Source organism: Tympanuchus pallidicinctus, unplaced genomic scaffold (genome assembly GCF_026119805.1).
Source record: "Tympanuchus pallidicinctus isolate F22 unplaced genomic scaffold, pur_lepc_1.0 scaffold14, whole genome shotgun sequence".
Taxonomy (NCBI): domain Eukaryota; kingdom Metazoa; phylum Chordata; class Aves; order Galliformes; family Phasianidae; genus Tympanuchus; species Tympanuchus pallidicinctus.
The window spans coordinates 11,946,456-11,962,538 of record NW_026294659.1 but is presented as its reverse complement, the minus strand read 5'-3'; the positions used below and the strand labels follow the sequence as shown (position 1 = coordinate 11,962,538).

Here is a 16,083-nt window from a genome sequence, read left to right as displayed (position 1 = left end):
CTGGAATTAGAGAAATGGAGAAGCCCGGGAAACCTCCCCATTGGGACTGGGGGAGTGAAAAGGGAATGTATGCATGATATGAACCCAAATGGTGTGCTCATCTCCTTAGCAGTACAGCAGCAGAAAGCTGGCTGGACAGGCTAAAACTGGCAGGACCTGATGATTGATAAAGTCTACGTATGACTTCACAATCAAAACTCCTTGAGAAATTCTTAGAAAAGCAGCCAAAATGCATTTGGAGTTTGTTTTGGAAAACCTTCATTTATGGAGAGGAGCAAATGCCTGAAAAACTTGCTCACCAAACAAGTCAGCCAGCCAGCTGCCTGCATGCTTTTTAAAATTGTAAGGCTAAAAGGCAAATAAATTTAGAATACACTAGCCAAACTTAAATTGGTTTCTTCCGTATTGATGTCAGTGACTTATGGGAAGGGAGGGCTTCTTTGCTGCCCTCACTGCATGCAGCACAGTGTTTTAGTGCTGGGGATTATCATTACATTGAGCAGTGCTTCAGCTCTGTGCCTCTGCTCAGGACGGTGGGCAATTAGATCACGGCTTATCAGGAGTAAAAGTCAGTTTCCAGATAAGTAGAGTGTAACATGTGGATTAAAGTTGTCAGTTAATTAAAGAGGCCAGGGCTTAAGCTGTGGATAGGGCTGCATTTTGTGAAGTAATACTGCAAGAGATAGTGCCATTCTGATGGTCCCAGAGGAGGGTGGCTGGGGTGTTGAGGTGCAAGGTTAATTGCCAGAAGTAATTACAGATGCTGTGTCTGAGGGCTCCAAGTCTGCTCTTTGTGAAATAGACTCAGGTACAGAACACAGGTGTAGGGCAGATCTTCCCATTCAGGCCCCTAGTGCAAGCACTGATGGAGCAGCCAGCACAGCCTGGGATACTTAGCATGGCATTTTCTTTAACACCAGAGAAAGTAATAGTATGGTGGATTGACAAGCCTTCCAATGGATATAACACCTTTCCTCTTTGGCCTACTTGTCCTTTTTCTTCTTATGGTGAGATTCTACTTCCTGTCCCAGCAGGCAGCACCAGGACAGGATTGGTGAGAGCAATTGATCTCCAGGGTGCGTGGCCATGTGCACCATGTCCATATCTAACAAGAAAGACAATATTTTACCTGCCCAATGCAGGAAGAAACCCTGAGGATGCCCTGCCTTGCAGTGGATGGCAGTCTTAACTCACACATCAGAGCTGTTCAGCACTTCATTGCAGCTTTGTGTTCTTTAAAAGAAATAGAGGTCTGTGCAAGGCACTCCAAAAAAGGCAGGCACCACTTTGAAGAGCTCGCACTTGAAGTAAGCATCTCCCAAGTCATCCACACGCATTGCACCAAGATGCACTTTGCACCTTATGACATTCCTTGCTGAAAAGCAAAGTCTTCCTCCGTTGCACCCTACGTTTCCTTGGGCAGGCAGTACAATTCACTTTAAAGTATAAATGAAAGCAGATTCCTAATTCTTACTGCTCCCAGATGGCAGCAGGCAACCCAAACTAACATTCACTTTGTTCCTGGTTTTCTCCTACTGCAAATTTCTTGAAGCAGAGCAGTAGCTTAGGCAAAGGACTGTGTACAGCGTTGCCCTCCTCGATGAGTCACGCCAGCTCTGGTTCTGAAAGAGGTGTAACTCCACAGTGGCAGTAAAAAGAGAGGTTGTGAACTTCAGATCGTGTGAGTTTAGGGAGGGTTTAAATAAGGGTCAAGGCAGATAAAATTCTCCTTTCATGTATTTAAGTCGTGTAAGTGCAAGCATCCTGCCAAGTCCCCATTGGTTTACTCCCCATTTTCTGCTCCAGAAGTGAGAGCTTTTCCAAACTGCCCTAAAACTGTGGAGCAATAAATTACATCAGTGGCTGGTTATACGAAAAAGCTAAGGCAGAATAATTAATGTCAAAATTCGTTTATTTTGAGCAAAGAACCAAGGAATGATTTAAATTGGAAAGGATTTCTGAAGGTTATCTGTCCCTCATCTGGCTCAGAGCAGGGTCATCTCCATGCTTAAGTCATGTCACTAAGGGCCTTGTGATGATCTTCAAGATGAGAGGTTCCCCCAGCCACCTCAGTCTCTTCCAATGCTGAGCCACTCTCATGTAAAGCTTACCTTAGTCTACCTCTTATACCTTGTGCCTGTTGCCCCCCTCTGCTGCAGACATTCAGAAAGAGCCCGGCTCCATCTTCTCCATCAGCCTGCCCCAGTGGGAATTGTTGTCCTGGTCGTAGTGATCCTGGCAACCCCTGGCCACAGCCTCATTAAACCAGAAACCTGTATCAAATGCATCCCACATACATGAGACTAAGCTTGACCTGTAAGAAAATAAAAAGCTTATTGATGGAATAGGAAATGGCTACCGAAATTTCAGCTCCAGAGCCCTGCCATTTGATGTTCTTTTTCTGTTTCTTCTATTGTACGTTTCAATATACCTCTATTGTAAACTGAGACCGGTAGCTGCCTATGGGGGACCCAAAGACCAACCAGAGGAACAGAGCAATAGGAGGGAATTGTAATACTGTAGAGAGATTATAGATTTATGAAGCCCTTTTGAAATATTAATCAATCACGACAATCTGTCTTCCTCAGTCAGGTAGATGCTATAATTTTCATTTTGAAAAGGAGCGAGCCAGGAGGCATAGAACTTCTCAAAAATTATTCACCAGCAGAAAGAAAGACCTGGTAACAATGGGAAGGGAGCTGGAGAGGTTGGAGTCACACAATGGTGCCCCACAGAGCAGAGCAGAGCACAGCAGGGCAGAGAAGGCTGACACAGGGGAAGAAGTGTTATCATGCAGGAGCTGTCTGAGGACGTCGCTTCTATGGCATTTAGCAGGGATTTTTCTTCTCTGTTACTGGTGCGTATGCCCCTTCTTGAAATGGACTGTGTTTGTTAAAACTGTGCAATGGCAGCTTTAGGAGAAAACGTAGCAGGGAGGGGGAAGAAAGAGAGGCTGATATTTACAGAGATTTCAAACTGGCAGAGATGATGAAGAAATCCAAGGAAGAAATAGTGCACATAAAGAAAGGTAAAAGATGACCAAGGATGGCTGTGGGAGGAGTAAGAAATGTTTAGTTACTTTTTAAGTCTGCTTACAAAGATAAAGAAAAGGAAAAGGAGAAAGATCAAGGTCAAAGTGGATTTGCTTTTCCAGTCACATGTCAAAAAAAAAAAAGAAAGAAAAAGAAAAAAAAAAAAAAGAACCACTTCATTTGGACTTGTTGCAAAATGTCTCTCTGCCTCCAAAATATGACATTTCATTGTTTTGAAATGGTGTCACCTTTTTAACTCTTTGAAAGACATCTCATGTATTTTCCGTCAGAAAGAGATACACAGAAATTCCCTCAAATGGTGTTTGCCAGCATGTGCATTACATTCACGCCCCAAAATAATTCCCACTTCTGCTCAGCAAAGGCCTGGGGAGGAGGGTGTAGATGTTACGATGTGAATATTTGACACGATTTGGCTCTAACACCTACTGTGAAACGACCAGTGCCCACGCTAGCAGAGGAAAAGAAAGCGCAGTAGGTCTTGCTTTGGATCACTGTGGTCACGAGGCTCATTTACAACCAGGCAATGGGCTCCAGCAGGTCCCTGGAGCTTCCACCAAGAGACTTTACTTGAACTTAATAATATTAAAATGATTTAACATTAGAAACAGAGTAAGGGGAGGAAATGCCTCTACCACTGTCCACTTGCAGTGTAGACAAGCCTGCCAATGACTCCTTCCAGTCCAAGTTTATCTTGACAGATGTCTGAAATACGCAAGTGCTAAACTTAGCCTTCCCCATGTGGTATGGTAATTTATGGCAGCTCAGGTTTATTGGATTAGTATGCAGCAACAAATAATGCAGTGAAACAGCAAATACCTCGGGGCTGGGGACCTCAGGGACTGAGGCGGTTAAAATACGTAAGGCATGAGAAAATAAGCTGCTACTATTCTCGTTTGCTGTTTCAAAGGGAAAGAAAATAACAGGTTGAAACAGGGAAAATCATCAATATGTCAACTGTGGGCATCTCCCTGCTGGGTGGTCAGCAGCCCCTCTGATGGAGGATTTTCCTCTAGACCTCCAGTGTGGGTGAGGAGTGTGCAGTATGTGTGCAAGAATTGTGCCACAGCCTCTGAACAGCAAGGGCACCTGCAATAGCATCTGTGCTCTGCTGGGGTAGGAAGCATCCAGCATATGTATTTCCTTCACTGTCATGGCCACTACTCACCTTAATGTAATGGGCTCTTTTGCTCAATTTCTGAATCACAATGGACCCTAGGCAAATAGATGAAGAGAAATGAAAACACATCCGCAAAAATGAAAGTAGAATGGAAATCCTGACAAACAGCTTTATCGGGACAAATCGAACCTGGGAGTTCCTTGATAGCTTCGATGCCAACCTGCAGCGCAGCAGCAAAGAAGTGATTTAGCAGTGCCTGCAGGCATGCTGGTTTAAAGTGTCTCTGTGCTGGGAGCTGCTCATCTGTGAGAAGACCATGTGAGCTGCAAGCCTGGAACTCTGCTCTGTCCCTCCAGGGAGAGGAACTGTGACTTGAAGCTTGAAGACAAGCAAAAGACCCCCAGTTTTACTAAGAACGCCTATTTTATTTTATCCTTTTTTTTTTTTTCTTCCAGATCTTTGCTCTAATGAACTTGGATGAGGCTGCCTAGTGTCTTTCCTGTTTTCCTAACTTGCTTTAGCATGACAATCTGATTCAGCTGGCACCAGGCACGAGATGGAAACCAGAAGGGTGTGGGGAACCTTTCTCCAAGATAAGTCAGATGTCTTGTCACAAAGAGAAAATAAATTCCTTAAATTTAAAACGTGTAATTAAAATGAGTCAGTAAAGAAAAAAAACAAAATGGGCAAGAGATGGATGTGTGTGTGGCAGTAGCACAGGAAGCATGGCAGTTGATGATTATGGAGGAAACTCATGTAAATCTTACTCATGTAAGGCTGTAAGGAGAAAATACTGATGGGGCAGATTAAGGCAATGAACCTGGATATACCATCCAGAAACGTTGGCACCATGCACAAGGATTTTGGTTTCCCTTTGTGCCTGGCCCTGGGACTTCTTCCTTCCCCTTCCCCTTCCCCTTCCCCTTCCCTTCCCCTTCTCTATCCCTCCCAAGCAGTTCAGGAGAGCATGGACCACCCCAATGCCCCACACAGTCCTTGCCTGTTCATATACCTGTGCTCTCCAGGCAGCGATGCTCACTGGTGGGAGTGATGGCAGGGAGGAACAGGAGGAGGTGGCCTAGGGCAAACAGAGGCAGTGGAGGATTTGTGTGAATTCAACACAGATCTCTTTGCAACACTTCCTAGTGTTGCAGTACCCTGCACAGCTCAGACCTCCTGAGATCAGCTGCAGCTCATTTCATCTGGAGTGCCCACATTTCTGTGGTGGTGATGGCACCACAAGCTCCTGCCCTCACAACAAGCCTTCAGCATTGCCCTGGTGAAACAAAGCCCTAAACCTTTGATAAAACTCTGGTTGTGGATATGGAAACACAGAATCTTGGAACAGATCAGTCTGGAAGGAGCTTAAATGATCACACTGTCCAAAAATTTCTGTGGGAAAAGAGAGCCCACATGAGATCATCTAGCACCTTGTCCAATGCCATTTTGAAAATCTCAACAAATATAGACTCTACTGCATCCGTGGGGAAGCTGATCCAGTCGCTGAATTTCTCATTGTAAAAAATTTCTTTTTTTTTTAAACAAAATGAAACCTCTTCCAGTGTGTCTTGTACCAGTTACCCCTTGTTTTCTACACATGGCTTCTAGCAAAGAGAGAGCCTCTTCTTTGTAGCCAGCTGGTAAGCACTGGGCTACTGCTATGAGTTTCCCCCTGAGCCTTCTCTCCTCCAGGATGTGAAGGTCCATCTCCTTGGCCTCAAGTTGCATTAGGAGAGGTTCAGATTGGACGTTAGGAGAAATTTCTTAGAAAGAGTGGTGAGGCAGTGGCACAGACTGCCCGGGGAGCTGATGGAGTCACCATCTCTGGAGGTGTTCAAGAGCCATGTGGATTTGGCATGGAGGGACGTGGGCAGTGGGCACAGTGGGGATGGGTCAGTGGTTGGCCTAGTTGATCTTAGAGTTGTTTTCTAGCCTTAATGATTGTATGACTCCATGATTATCCAGCTATTTGGTCATCTTTGTAGCCCTCCTTTGGATCTTCTCCTGCTGGCCACCTTCAGATCCTTGCTGTTTTGTCCATCTCCTCCTTGAATTTTGGGGACCTGAACTGTGTGAAGGAGGAGGAGGCTCTGGTTTGCAAGCTTTGTCACAGTGAGTTAATCAGAATTTATAAAGTTGCAGGTAGACAAATTGCTTTAGGAAGCTGGGAGGGCTAATTGGCTGGCGGTGACTAATCGTCGTCTGATTACAGAGTAGCAGTTGCACAGGTCTGAGTCAGAACCTGCAATTGTCAGAGCCTCATCTGAAGCCACCCTGCAAACAGAGGCTTTTCTCTCCCATTTTGACAGAGCAAAGCCCATTGTGTGATAGCGACAGGTAGCGCATCACACTTGTGAAGAGAAAATACAATTACAGTGCATTCTGAAGTAGGAGACAGGGATCAGTATACAGGAAAAGAAATAATTATATACAATGCACAACCCCTGCAAAAAGAGAGGCATTTAGGAGATTTCAGGGAGGACGGAAAGAACAGACCATCTCGATTTCATGAATTTGTCTCACATCAGCATCTACAAATGTGTTTTCAAGGGTGGAGCAAGTCTGGCTCCAGATTAAGTCTTATAAAAGAGAACGTTTACCTCCCTAGCCTGAGGCTCTACAAAGCAGCACAAAGCCACCACAGAGCTTCGTAGCACCTTCCTTTGCTCCTCCACAGTGCAGCTTCAGTGCCCATCCTTATCCTTGCTCTGTGCTGGAAGGGCTGAGGCACGACCAAGCTTTCCCCTAACACATTTATCCAGTTTCCATGCCCTACTTAAAAACTTTGGCTCTCACAGCTCACTGGGGCTGCTGGATAGGTTAAGAGCTGCACCTCAGGAATGGAAGGATCTGGATGTTTGAGAGCAATGCTGGGCTTCTCCCAGAACTTCTGCAAATGCATGAAGAGGAGATAGCTTATTCAGACATTTACTACAAAATATATTTTTCAAAATAGTTTCCTACGTGGACATTTGGGAGGAAGTTTGTTGGGAGACGTTCAAGATCCCTGTGGATGTGGCACTCAGGGACACGGCTGGTGGGCATAGTGAGGGTGGGCTGATGGTTGGACTTGGTGATCTTAGTGGTTTTCCAAGCTTAATGACATTGCCATTTTATTCGTAGATGAAAGTTTTTAATGAGTGCGTTAGCTCCTTGACATTTTTTTTAATCACACAAACTAGTCTCCACTTTGAACAAACAAATCCCTTTACAGGACCTTATTTGCAGAACTCTGTGCTTGTTATCCTAGAATTATCACCCAGGAACTCTGCAACAGCTAATGAAATTTTAATCCCTCGGTACTCAGCGCATATGTACGTAATGAATGTTCGCAGATACGTTCTACCTCTTTGTCATCCATGAGCACTGACACTCACCACAAATACGCACACATACGTGTTAGTCAGCACTGTGAGTTGTCGCTTTGGGCCATCATGAGGTGTCCACACTCCAGATGCGACTGGCAGACCCAGGGAATGAAACAAGTCAGCACTGCATCACACAGCAACAGGGCTCCCTAGCTCTCTGTGAGGCTTCTCACCAAAAGCCATTTATGTGTAGGTGCTCTCACAGAATCACAGAATCACAGAATCACAGAATCACAGAATCACCCGGGTTGGAAGGGACCTCAAGGATCATGTAGTTCCAACCCCCCTGCCTAGCAGGGCCACCAAACGTACACATTCAGATCAGGTTGCCCAGGACCCCGTCCAACCTGGCCTTGAACACGTCCAAGGACGGGGCATCCACAACCTCCCTGGGCAGCCCGTTCCAGGGCCTAACTACTCTCCTTGTAAAGAACTTCCCCCTAACATCCAACCTAAATCTTCCCTCCTTCAACTTGGATCCATTTCCCCTAGTCCTGCTGTTGTCAGCCCTTCTGAAGAGTTTACTCCCCTCCTGGGTGTAGGTTCCCTTCAGGTATTGATAGGCTGCAATGAGGTCGCCCCGCAGCCTTCTCTTCTCCAGGCTGAACAAGCCCAACTCCCTCAGCCTGTCCTCATAGGGGAGGTGCTCCAGCCCCCTGATCATCTTAGTCGCCCTCCTCTGGACCCTTTCCAAGATCTCTATGTCTTTCTCTATGTCTCTCTGTTAATAAAGAACCAGCTCTATAGCTGTTTCTTATTTTGCGTAAGTTCTGATTTTTTTGTATGAATTGGTTGCTTCTTCTACTTTCAGCCTTGAAAACATTTTTTTTATTTCATGTGTAGATACTTAAAACTTGGACATTAAAACCAGATCCGGGAACATCTTGTGCTCAGCACTGGTGAGGCTGCACCTCAAATACTGTGTTCAGTTTTGAGCCCCTCACTACAAGAATGACGTAGAGGCCCTGCAGTGTGTCCAGAGAAGGGCAATGAAGCACTGAGGGATCTGGAGCACCAGTCTGATGGGGAGCAGCTGAGGGAACTGGGATTGTTCAGTCTGGAGAAGAAGCTGCTCAGGGGAGATTTTATTGTTCTCTACAACCACCTGAATGGAGGTTTTTAAGGTGGGGGGTTGACCTCTTCTCCCAGGTACCAGTGATAGGATGAGAGGGAATGAGAGGTCCTCAAGTTGCACTGGGATATGTTCAGGTTGGACATCATGAAAAAAGTCTCAGGAAGAGCAATGAGGCAGTGGCACAGGCTGCCCAGGGTGAAGTCACCATTCCTGGAGATATTCAAGGGCCGTGTGGATGTGGCACTGAGGGACATGGGCAGTGGGCAAGGTACGGATGGGTTGACAATTAGGCTAGGTGATCTTAGTGGTGTTTTCCAACCTTAACAATTCTATGATTCTAATCTTAAAATAAATAATCTGTTTTTGACCATATCTCAGTCTTGGAGAATTCAGATAATTTCAGATTTGGAAATTCAGATAATTTATTTAGGTAATGAAGTTAATGAAGGCTGGCTTCTTGTGCATTTTGTTACACAGTCTCGTACATCCTACCAAAATAATCACAGTTCATCTTTAGCACTATCCCCCATCTCAACTTGTGCCCTTTCCTCAGTGTATCTTGCTCTCCTACTGCTGGTACCACCTGTGAGCAACATGTGCAAGGAGTGGTCTGTAAGGTTTGGGCACCAAATGACACCAACATCAGCCAAACCACTCTGAGAGCTCCCATAACCATCCTCTGAGACCTTGAGAAGGACTATAGACTCATTATTAATAAGAAAATGGCAAGCAGGTAAACATGGATGTGCTGTTCAGAACAGGAGGAACTCTCCTAACAATTTCCCTACTTTGGTATAAGTGTATCCTGGCCCATCGCATAAGACAGCAGTTTATGAAGTGAGCAGGAATTAGAGGTCAATGGATTTCACCCCTCCCGCCTTTTTCTGGAGACAAACATGAAGCAAACCTCTTGGAGCAGTTCCCCATCCTTTACAATCTGCAGAAGCTTCACGATGTGAGACAGCGCATCGTGAGACTTGCTTGCTCAGAAGATGCAAAATTGCAACCTGAAAGAGGTTTGCATCTCCAAAAAAATTCTTAAAACAATAACTTCCAAATCAGGCAGCAATAATAGGTTTTCCCACTCTGAGGCCTCTGAGGAGTTATTAAAGACAATTTTCCAGACTCATTCAAATGTCAGCTCATTACAGCCTTTGCAAATAGGAAGGCAGACCGTGGGATTTGTGTTTTTGTTATAACTATTTTTACATCAAATTTATAAAATGTAAAAAGGAGCATTAAGCCTTGTTATTCTCTTTCCTTTTTTTACTCATATATGCTCGACCTCTTCTTGAAAAGGATCATTCAAAAGCAGTCAAATAACAAAGGCTGGATGAGGACATTCCAATCCCTCCTTATCCACTTTAAAATACAATATTTCAAAGGCAATTCTGGAGTGCTTCTTTTGGCAGCTACAACCAGAGCCACAGTAGAAGCCTTTCAGTGGGTCAGCCTGATGGATGGCCTCTTACATCAATGAGCCAGCTGTCCCCATTAGGAGTGAGAATCATCTGAGCAGCCCGAGGAGACTTTAAAGGAACATTCATCACATACAGATAAAAAGGTACCCTGCACTTGTGTGGCTCATTGCAGTAGCAGATCTCAAAAGGCCTGCAGCAAGGAGGTGAGTTTTATTGTTCTGCACGGAGAAGTGGAGATAGCAAGCTCAGAAGGGGCTTGCTGAGGCTTGCTGGAAGTCCCTTGTGGTCCGACTGGAGGAGTTGGGATTCAGACACTCCAGCCCCCTCTTCTGCCTGACAACATCCTCCATCACCCCAAGGCGTCTGTTGAGTCACAATACCTATGTAAAGACATAAGCATATTTGCATTTATTTCTCCCATTCCATGGCATTTTTTCTCAAGGATGTTCAAGTGGAGATTGTGCAGGCTGGAAGCTAGTGTCCTAAAGATGAATCTGTTTGACTACCAGGGCTGCGAAGACCTCTCCAGCATCCAGAGATATGGAGATCAGGCTATTCAGCCTGTAGAAAGAAGGCTCTGGGAAGGCCTGAGAGCAACCTTGCAGTATCTAAGGGAGGGGATACAAAAAATAAGTGGACAGACTCCTTGAAGGTCTGTTGTGACAGGACAAGAGGAAATAGTTTCAAACTAAAAGAGGGGAGATTTAGATTGGACATAAGGAAGACATTTTTTACAATAAGGGTGGTGAGGCACTGGCACAGGTTACCCAGAGAGGTGCTGGATGCCCCATCCCTGGAAACATTCAAGGTCAGACTGGACAGGGCTCTGAGCAACCTGATGTAGCTGTAGGTGTCCCTGTTCACTGCAGGGTTTGGACCAGATGACCTTTAAATGTCCTTTCCAACTCAAATGATTCTATGATTCTGTGACTCTCTCCTCAGCCATCTGTCCCTGTTCTTTCTCCTCATACACTGTTCCCCACAGAGACATCCACACGTGCAGCATCCCTGTCACAAGAGTTGCTGTTGTTTTTGCTCTTCCAGATGCTCTAAGGCTGCCACTACTTCTACATCTCCCACCCATAAATGTTCATTCACAGTCCCATCACCTTTACCAAAATCCCGCCAGTTTGTTTTGCAGGTGAAAGAATATGTGTCTTTATGAGGTTTTGCCAGTCTTCATCTCCTGAGACCAGGTAGAATGGCAAAAACTGAGTTTGCTGCTGAGGGAGTGCAAGAAACTCGTCTGACTTCATATGACAAGGAAACTACTGACACAGTCCTAAGCAACTGAAAATGCCTCAGACTGGAAACTGATGCCACAGCTCTTACAAGTCCAGAGGACTTGCAGGACTTCCTGGGGCCTTGAATTCTTCAATTTCTCAGAAGTGTTGGGTTTTTAAAAGAAGTACAGTAGCAAATAAGCAGGATTACAGATTCCTGAAGCATATTTACAAACCTTTCCTGGGCTACCCAAGCTGAGCCCACTTGATGGTTCCTAGAAAATTAGGCTCCCTTAAGATTTCCTGGCTGGGTGCAGACCTAAAATTTAATTTTCTTTAATAACAGTCCCACAGAGTAATTGTTTGTGCATGCATGGACATGCTGAGATGGATGTGGTTATTTGGCTCATTTAATTGTCTTTGCGCCAGGGATCTGGCAAGAGGACCTGCTGTGTCAAGCAGCATCTAATCTCCTATAAAACCTAACACTTCTGGCACAAACACACGAGCTTCCAAGTTTTAAGCACCTTTCCTTGCCAGTACAAGAGGCGAGTGATCCTCCATGTGCCTACAAAAAGGACTGTGAGTTGCCCGCCCAGCTCCCTCCTGCCAGCTCCTCCCCATCCATCCTGCGTGCAGGACAGAGCAGTGCAGCCATTCGGCCATGTCTGCTGACCTCCTACAGACTCTGCTGGTTGTTTTGTTGTATATGAATCTCAACTTTCGCTGGTCAAATTATATATATAAAAAAAATAATAACAATAAAAGTTTTGGAAGGAAATAATGTTTCGAGGCCTGCTGATGGCAGAGAAAGTCCTGACAACGCCAGTGTTGTAACATCTAAAGGCAAATGAAATCAACTCAGAAATATGCACTTTTAGAAGAGCGTAACTTGTCAGTGACTCACAGTTCTCATACCTTATGACTTTTACGATATTGGGTCAGATTTGTGCTGAAAAACCTTTTAAGAATGTGGGATATGACATGCCCAAATAATGTACAAGGGCACCATGATGCTGCACCCCATGGCCTTAAGTTGTGCTGGAGAGGTTCAGGTTGGATATTAGGAAACATTTTTTCTCTGAAAGAGCAGTGAGGCAGTAGCACAGGCTTCCCAGGGAGTGGTGGAGTCACTGTGCCTGAAGGTGTATGAGAAAAGTGTAGATATGGCACTGAGGGATGTGGTTTAGAGCAGTCACAGGCAAGGGCTAGTTGGACTAGATTATCTTACTGGTTTTTCCAACCTTAATGATTCTGTCATTCTGTGATTCTATGAGGTCCAGCCTGGTACCTGCCTTCATGCTATCACCTCTCCTCCTCATGGCCTTAATGAGATTTTTGGAAGAAGGGAGGAGAGTTCTACCATATCTGAAACACAGAGAGAGAAAAGAAAGAAAAGATAAAAGGTATAGTTTCAAGACCCAGGTGAGTTGATTTAAATTTGAAATGTTGAAAAACACTGCCTTGTTTTCAGGCCCCTGATCCCATGGAAGACCAATGCTTTCTGTGCTGTTTGTCCAAAGCAGGTTGCTAGGCTGGTTTTCATCTTAGGCTTGCCAAAGACTTATGAGTGGGAAAGGCAAGGAACTAGTTGTCAGAAAAGGGGACAGAGCTGCTCTTTAGTCCAGCAATGGAAATGGGGATGCTGCATGGACAGGCTTAAGGCTGCTGGCCTCAATGGCTAGTTGCAATCATGGGCAGAGGATCTGGCCTTGGTCTGCAGACTCCAGAATATCCCCATACAAGGGGACATCACAGCCCTCTCCCCAGGAGAGAAACACAGGTTGGAGGGAAAATCAGTCTTTGTGCATTCTGTACTTATTTCTCCAACTTCCCAGTTAAGTCATTAGAAATAAATAAACGAATGAATGGATATCTGGAGGCTCTTCTGTTCCAGTTACGAAACCAACAGAATGCTATATTCTTCCCCACTGATGAGCATTTAAATGTTCTGTCCCCCAGCTACAGCCTGCTAATAGGGATCATAAGGCCCACTTCTGCTGCCAAGAAGAAAGCTTCAGCATTGCTTTTTTTCCAAGTCTCCATAGGCGCCTGATCTGTGTGCAAATGCTCTCTGGATTGTTTTTTTTAACACTCTGTTTTGTTAGGTTTCTCACTTCCAGATAATAATCGTACAGACTGGATGGCTGCATTGGCTGTGAAGGCAGGCGGGTCAGCAGCAGGAGATTTGGATGCTCTTCCACTGCCCCTAAGTAAAGTGGGTTGGGGAGGGAGCTACATAGCCTTCATGATCCAGCTTCATGGGTTAGGTTTTTTCTGATCTTCTTTTGTTAGTCAGAATGAATTAGCATATTAATCTCTTGTTTTACATGGCTGGTGTTAATTATTTTATTAATTGCAAGAACAAACCAAATTTCTGATCATTAATGTTGGTAGAAATCTCAGTGTGCTCAAAGACATATTTGGGAGGTTTCGTGCTACGTTTTTCAGATAAAAAACAAGTGACTACAGCAGCATTTATGCCTATTATTTTAATCCCTTACACAGCTGGAGAGTTCAGTGTCCATGGCTGTGGCCTCGTTCTCCTCTTTCCCTGCTGAAAGTTCTTCCCGTTCAGTCTGTTTTAGCTGGGACAATAAGTTCATCTATTCTAAAGGTTAATACGTTCAGTGTTTCTCTTACGTATGCAGCATTGTTACTCCGATTTCACAATCAATCAGGCACAAGAATGTGAGGTAGCTTGCCAGGAGAAGAAAGGGGATAGAGAGGAGGACACATCCCATATAATTAAAAAAAAAAAAATCATGGAAAGTAGAAAATGATGGAAAATAAATCATTAAGTGCATTCAAAAGAGCAAAGAATAGCCAGTTATTAAATGTCACCTGTAGTTCTTATATATGAGTCATATCTGAGCTCTGTCCTCTACTGTAAATAGAGGCAAAAGACATGACCTTTCATTCATGCCAACCCTTTCTATATGGTCAGGACCTGGCTCAAGCTCCTAGTGAAGCTAGGTCAGTGGGCAGAGATGCCCATTTAATGAATCCAAAGTGTGAAGGTTTATGATAGGGCCAAGGCCAAGACAATGGCTCACTGCAGAGGGATGGATGGGCCAGCTCCCTGCTGTGTCCTGTCCCCAGTTCACGAAAATGGCTGGAAATGAACCCAGAAGAGAATATGCGCTCCTGGTTTAGTGAGCTGGGAACAGGCTTTGCAAGGGATCGGGTCAGTGCTAGAGTTAATGCAAGAAGAGGAGGCTGAGAGGGTAACTGAGGGCAAGATGCCCTTGCTCTAACTTCAGCAATGGAAGAAGGCACCTCCAGAGGGCATTTTAGCATACCTTCTGTCTCTTCTGAAGCATCTGTTTTCTTCATAGATGTTAAAGTTGACCAGGTCAACCCCAATGCTCACTCTGGCTCTGCAGTGCCATTTCAGCCTGCTCATAGCAAGGGCACCCTGCTGCAGTACAGCTTTAGCTGATACCACGCACACTTCAGTAATTCTAAAATCAACCTCTTCTTCCACAACAAGGGATTTGCAGTGCAGTTATCAGTGAAAGTGGGCAGCCCAGTGCAACTGCCTCTGAGTTCAGCTACGTTCTGTCAGTATACAGTACATTGATAGGGCAGTTCTCAAGCAGAAAAAGGTGGCAGCAGCTTGATAACTTTGTGTCCTGAGCTGATATGCAGCCTGTGTGCCAAGACAAGACTGAAGGGTCTCCCGTGAGTCATGCCTGCGTGGAGAGAGAGAACGTTCTGCATGCAGATTTGTCTCTGACGCAACGACATGTCAAACCTGGCAGCACAACCATGCTGCCTGGGAGCTGGCCCCTCTCAGCACTAAATCTTGGTTCATGATCTCTGTGAAGTTGTTTTCAAGTCCCTTCAACTGAAGCTCAGTGTGGCTATGAAATGCTTCGCATACATTGGAGATGCCTGTGTGAACACGTCCTGATAGCAGAAAAAAAAGAGCCCAGTTTCAGATTCCCAGACATCCCTACTCAAAATTCAAAAAAAAAAAAAAAAAAAAAAATTTAAAAAAAGAAGAAGGAGGAAGAAGAGGTAGAGAAAGAGAAGCATGACTTTTCATTAGCAGCATGGAGACACTTTCACAGTGATTTTATTGCAGAACGAAAACCACAGCGTAGTCACTGAGTTACAACTCAACCTACTGCTAATTAAACTCTTTGGAAACCACAGCCATAGGAAGGCAGACACTTGTTAAATAGACTACATTCTTCTTTGCTCACGTGTTTTGAGGCCGGTCATCTCCATTTTCACCAGACACATTCACATCTCTTTCATTTCTTCCCACACGGACTGTCCAGATACACAACAGAATTCTTACCAGCAACAAGCCCCCACTGTGCAGGGCACAATGACCATTAGTCACCTTGTAAATAATTGAAGAGCAGGGAGTTCCATCCCTTGGTTCTTTCTTGCAAAGCCACCCACAGCAGGCAGCTCCTCAGAACACATCTAGGTGCAAGCACTGGTGGAGTCACCATCCCTGGAGGTGTTCAAGAACTGTGTGGATGTGGCACTGAGGGCCATGGTCGGTAGGCATGGTGGGGATGGACTGATGGTTGGACTAGGTGATGTCAGTAGACTTTCCAACCTTAATTTGGTTGGAAAAAAAAAAATCCAACAGGATTCTGTGATTATTCTCCACACCGGGAAAAAGGAAAGGACTTCTGTTAGATGTGCTGAGAAAAGCCTTCCCTTGCCATCTGAATACTGCAGAGCTCTGTTTGGTACACATAATTATCTGCTTCATAATACATGTTTACTGCAAATGTGGTGGCATGCTGTGTTTATGAAATACCTGTGAAAGGGCGCACCCAAGCACACCTGTGTGCTGCCTT

The 16,083-nt window shown here is 44.9% G+C and overlaps 1 long non-coding RNA gene across 2 annotated transcripts in view; it reads right to left on the bottom strand.

Annotated features, from left to right (window-relative positions):
* Window positions 1–9,028: 9,028 nt before the first annotated feature.
* LOC128076508 (uncharacterized) overlaps window positions 9,029–16,083 on the bottom strand; it is a 37,392-nt gene continuing 30,337 nt past the window's right edge. For both annotated transcript variants that reach the window (XR_008204403.1, XR_008204406.1), the window contains one exon: window positions 9,029–10,414. This is a non-coding gene — a long non-coding RNA (uncharacterized LOC128076508). The remainder of the gene's footprint in view (window positions 10,415–16,083) is intronic.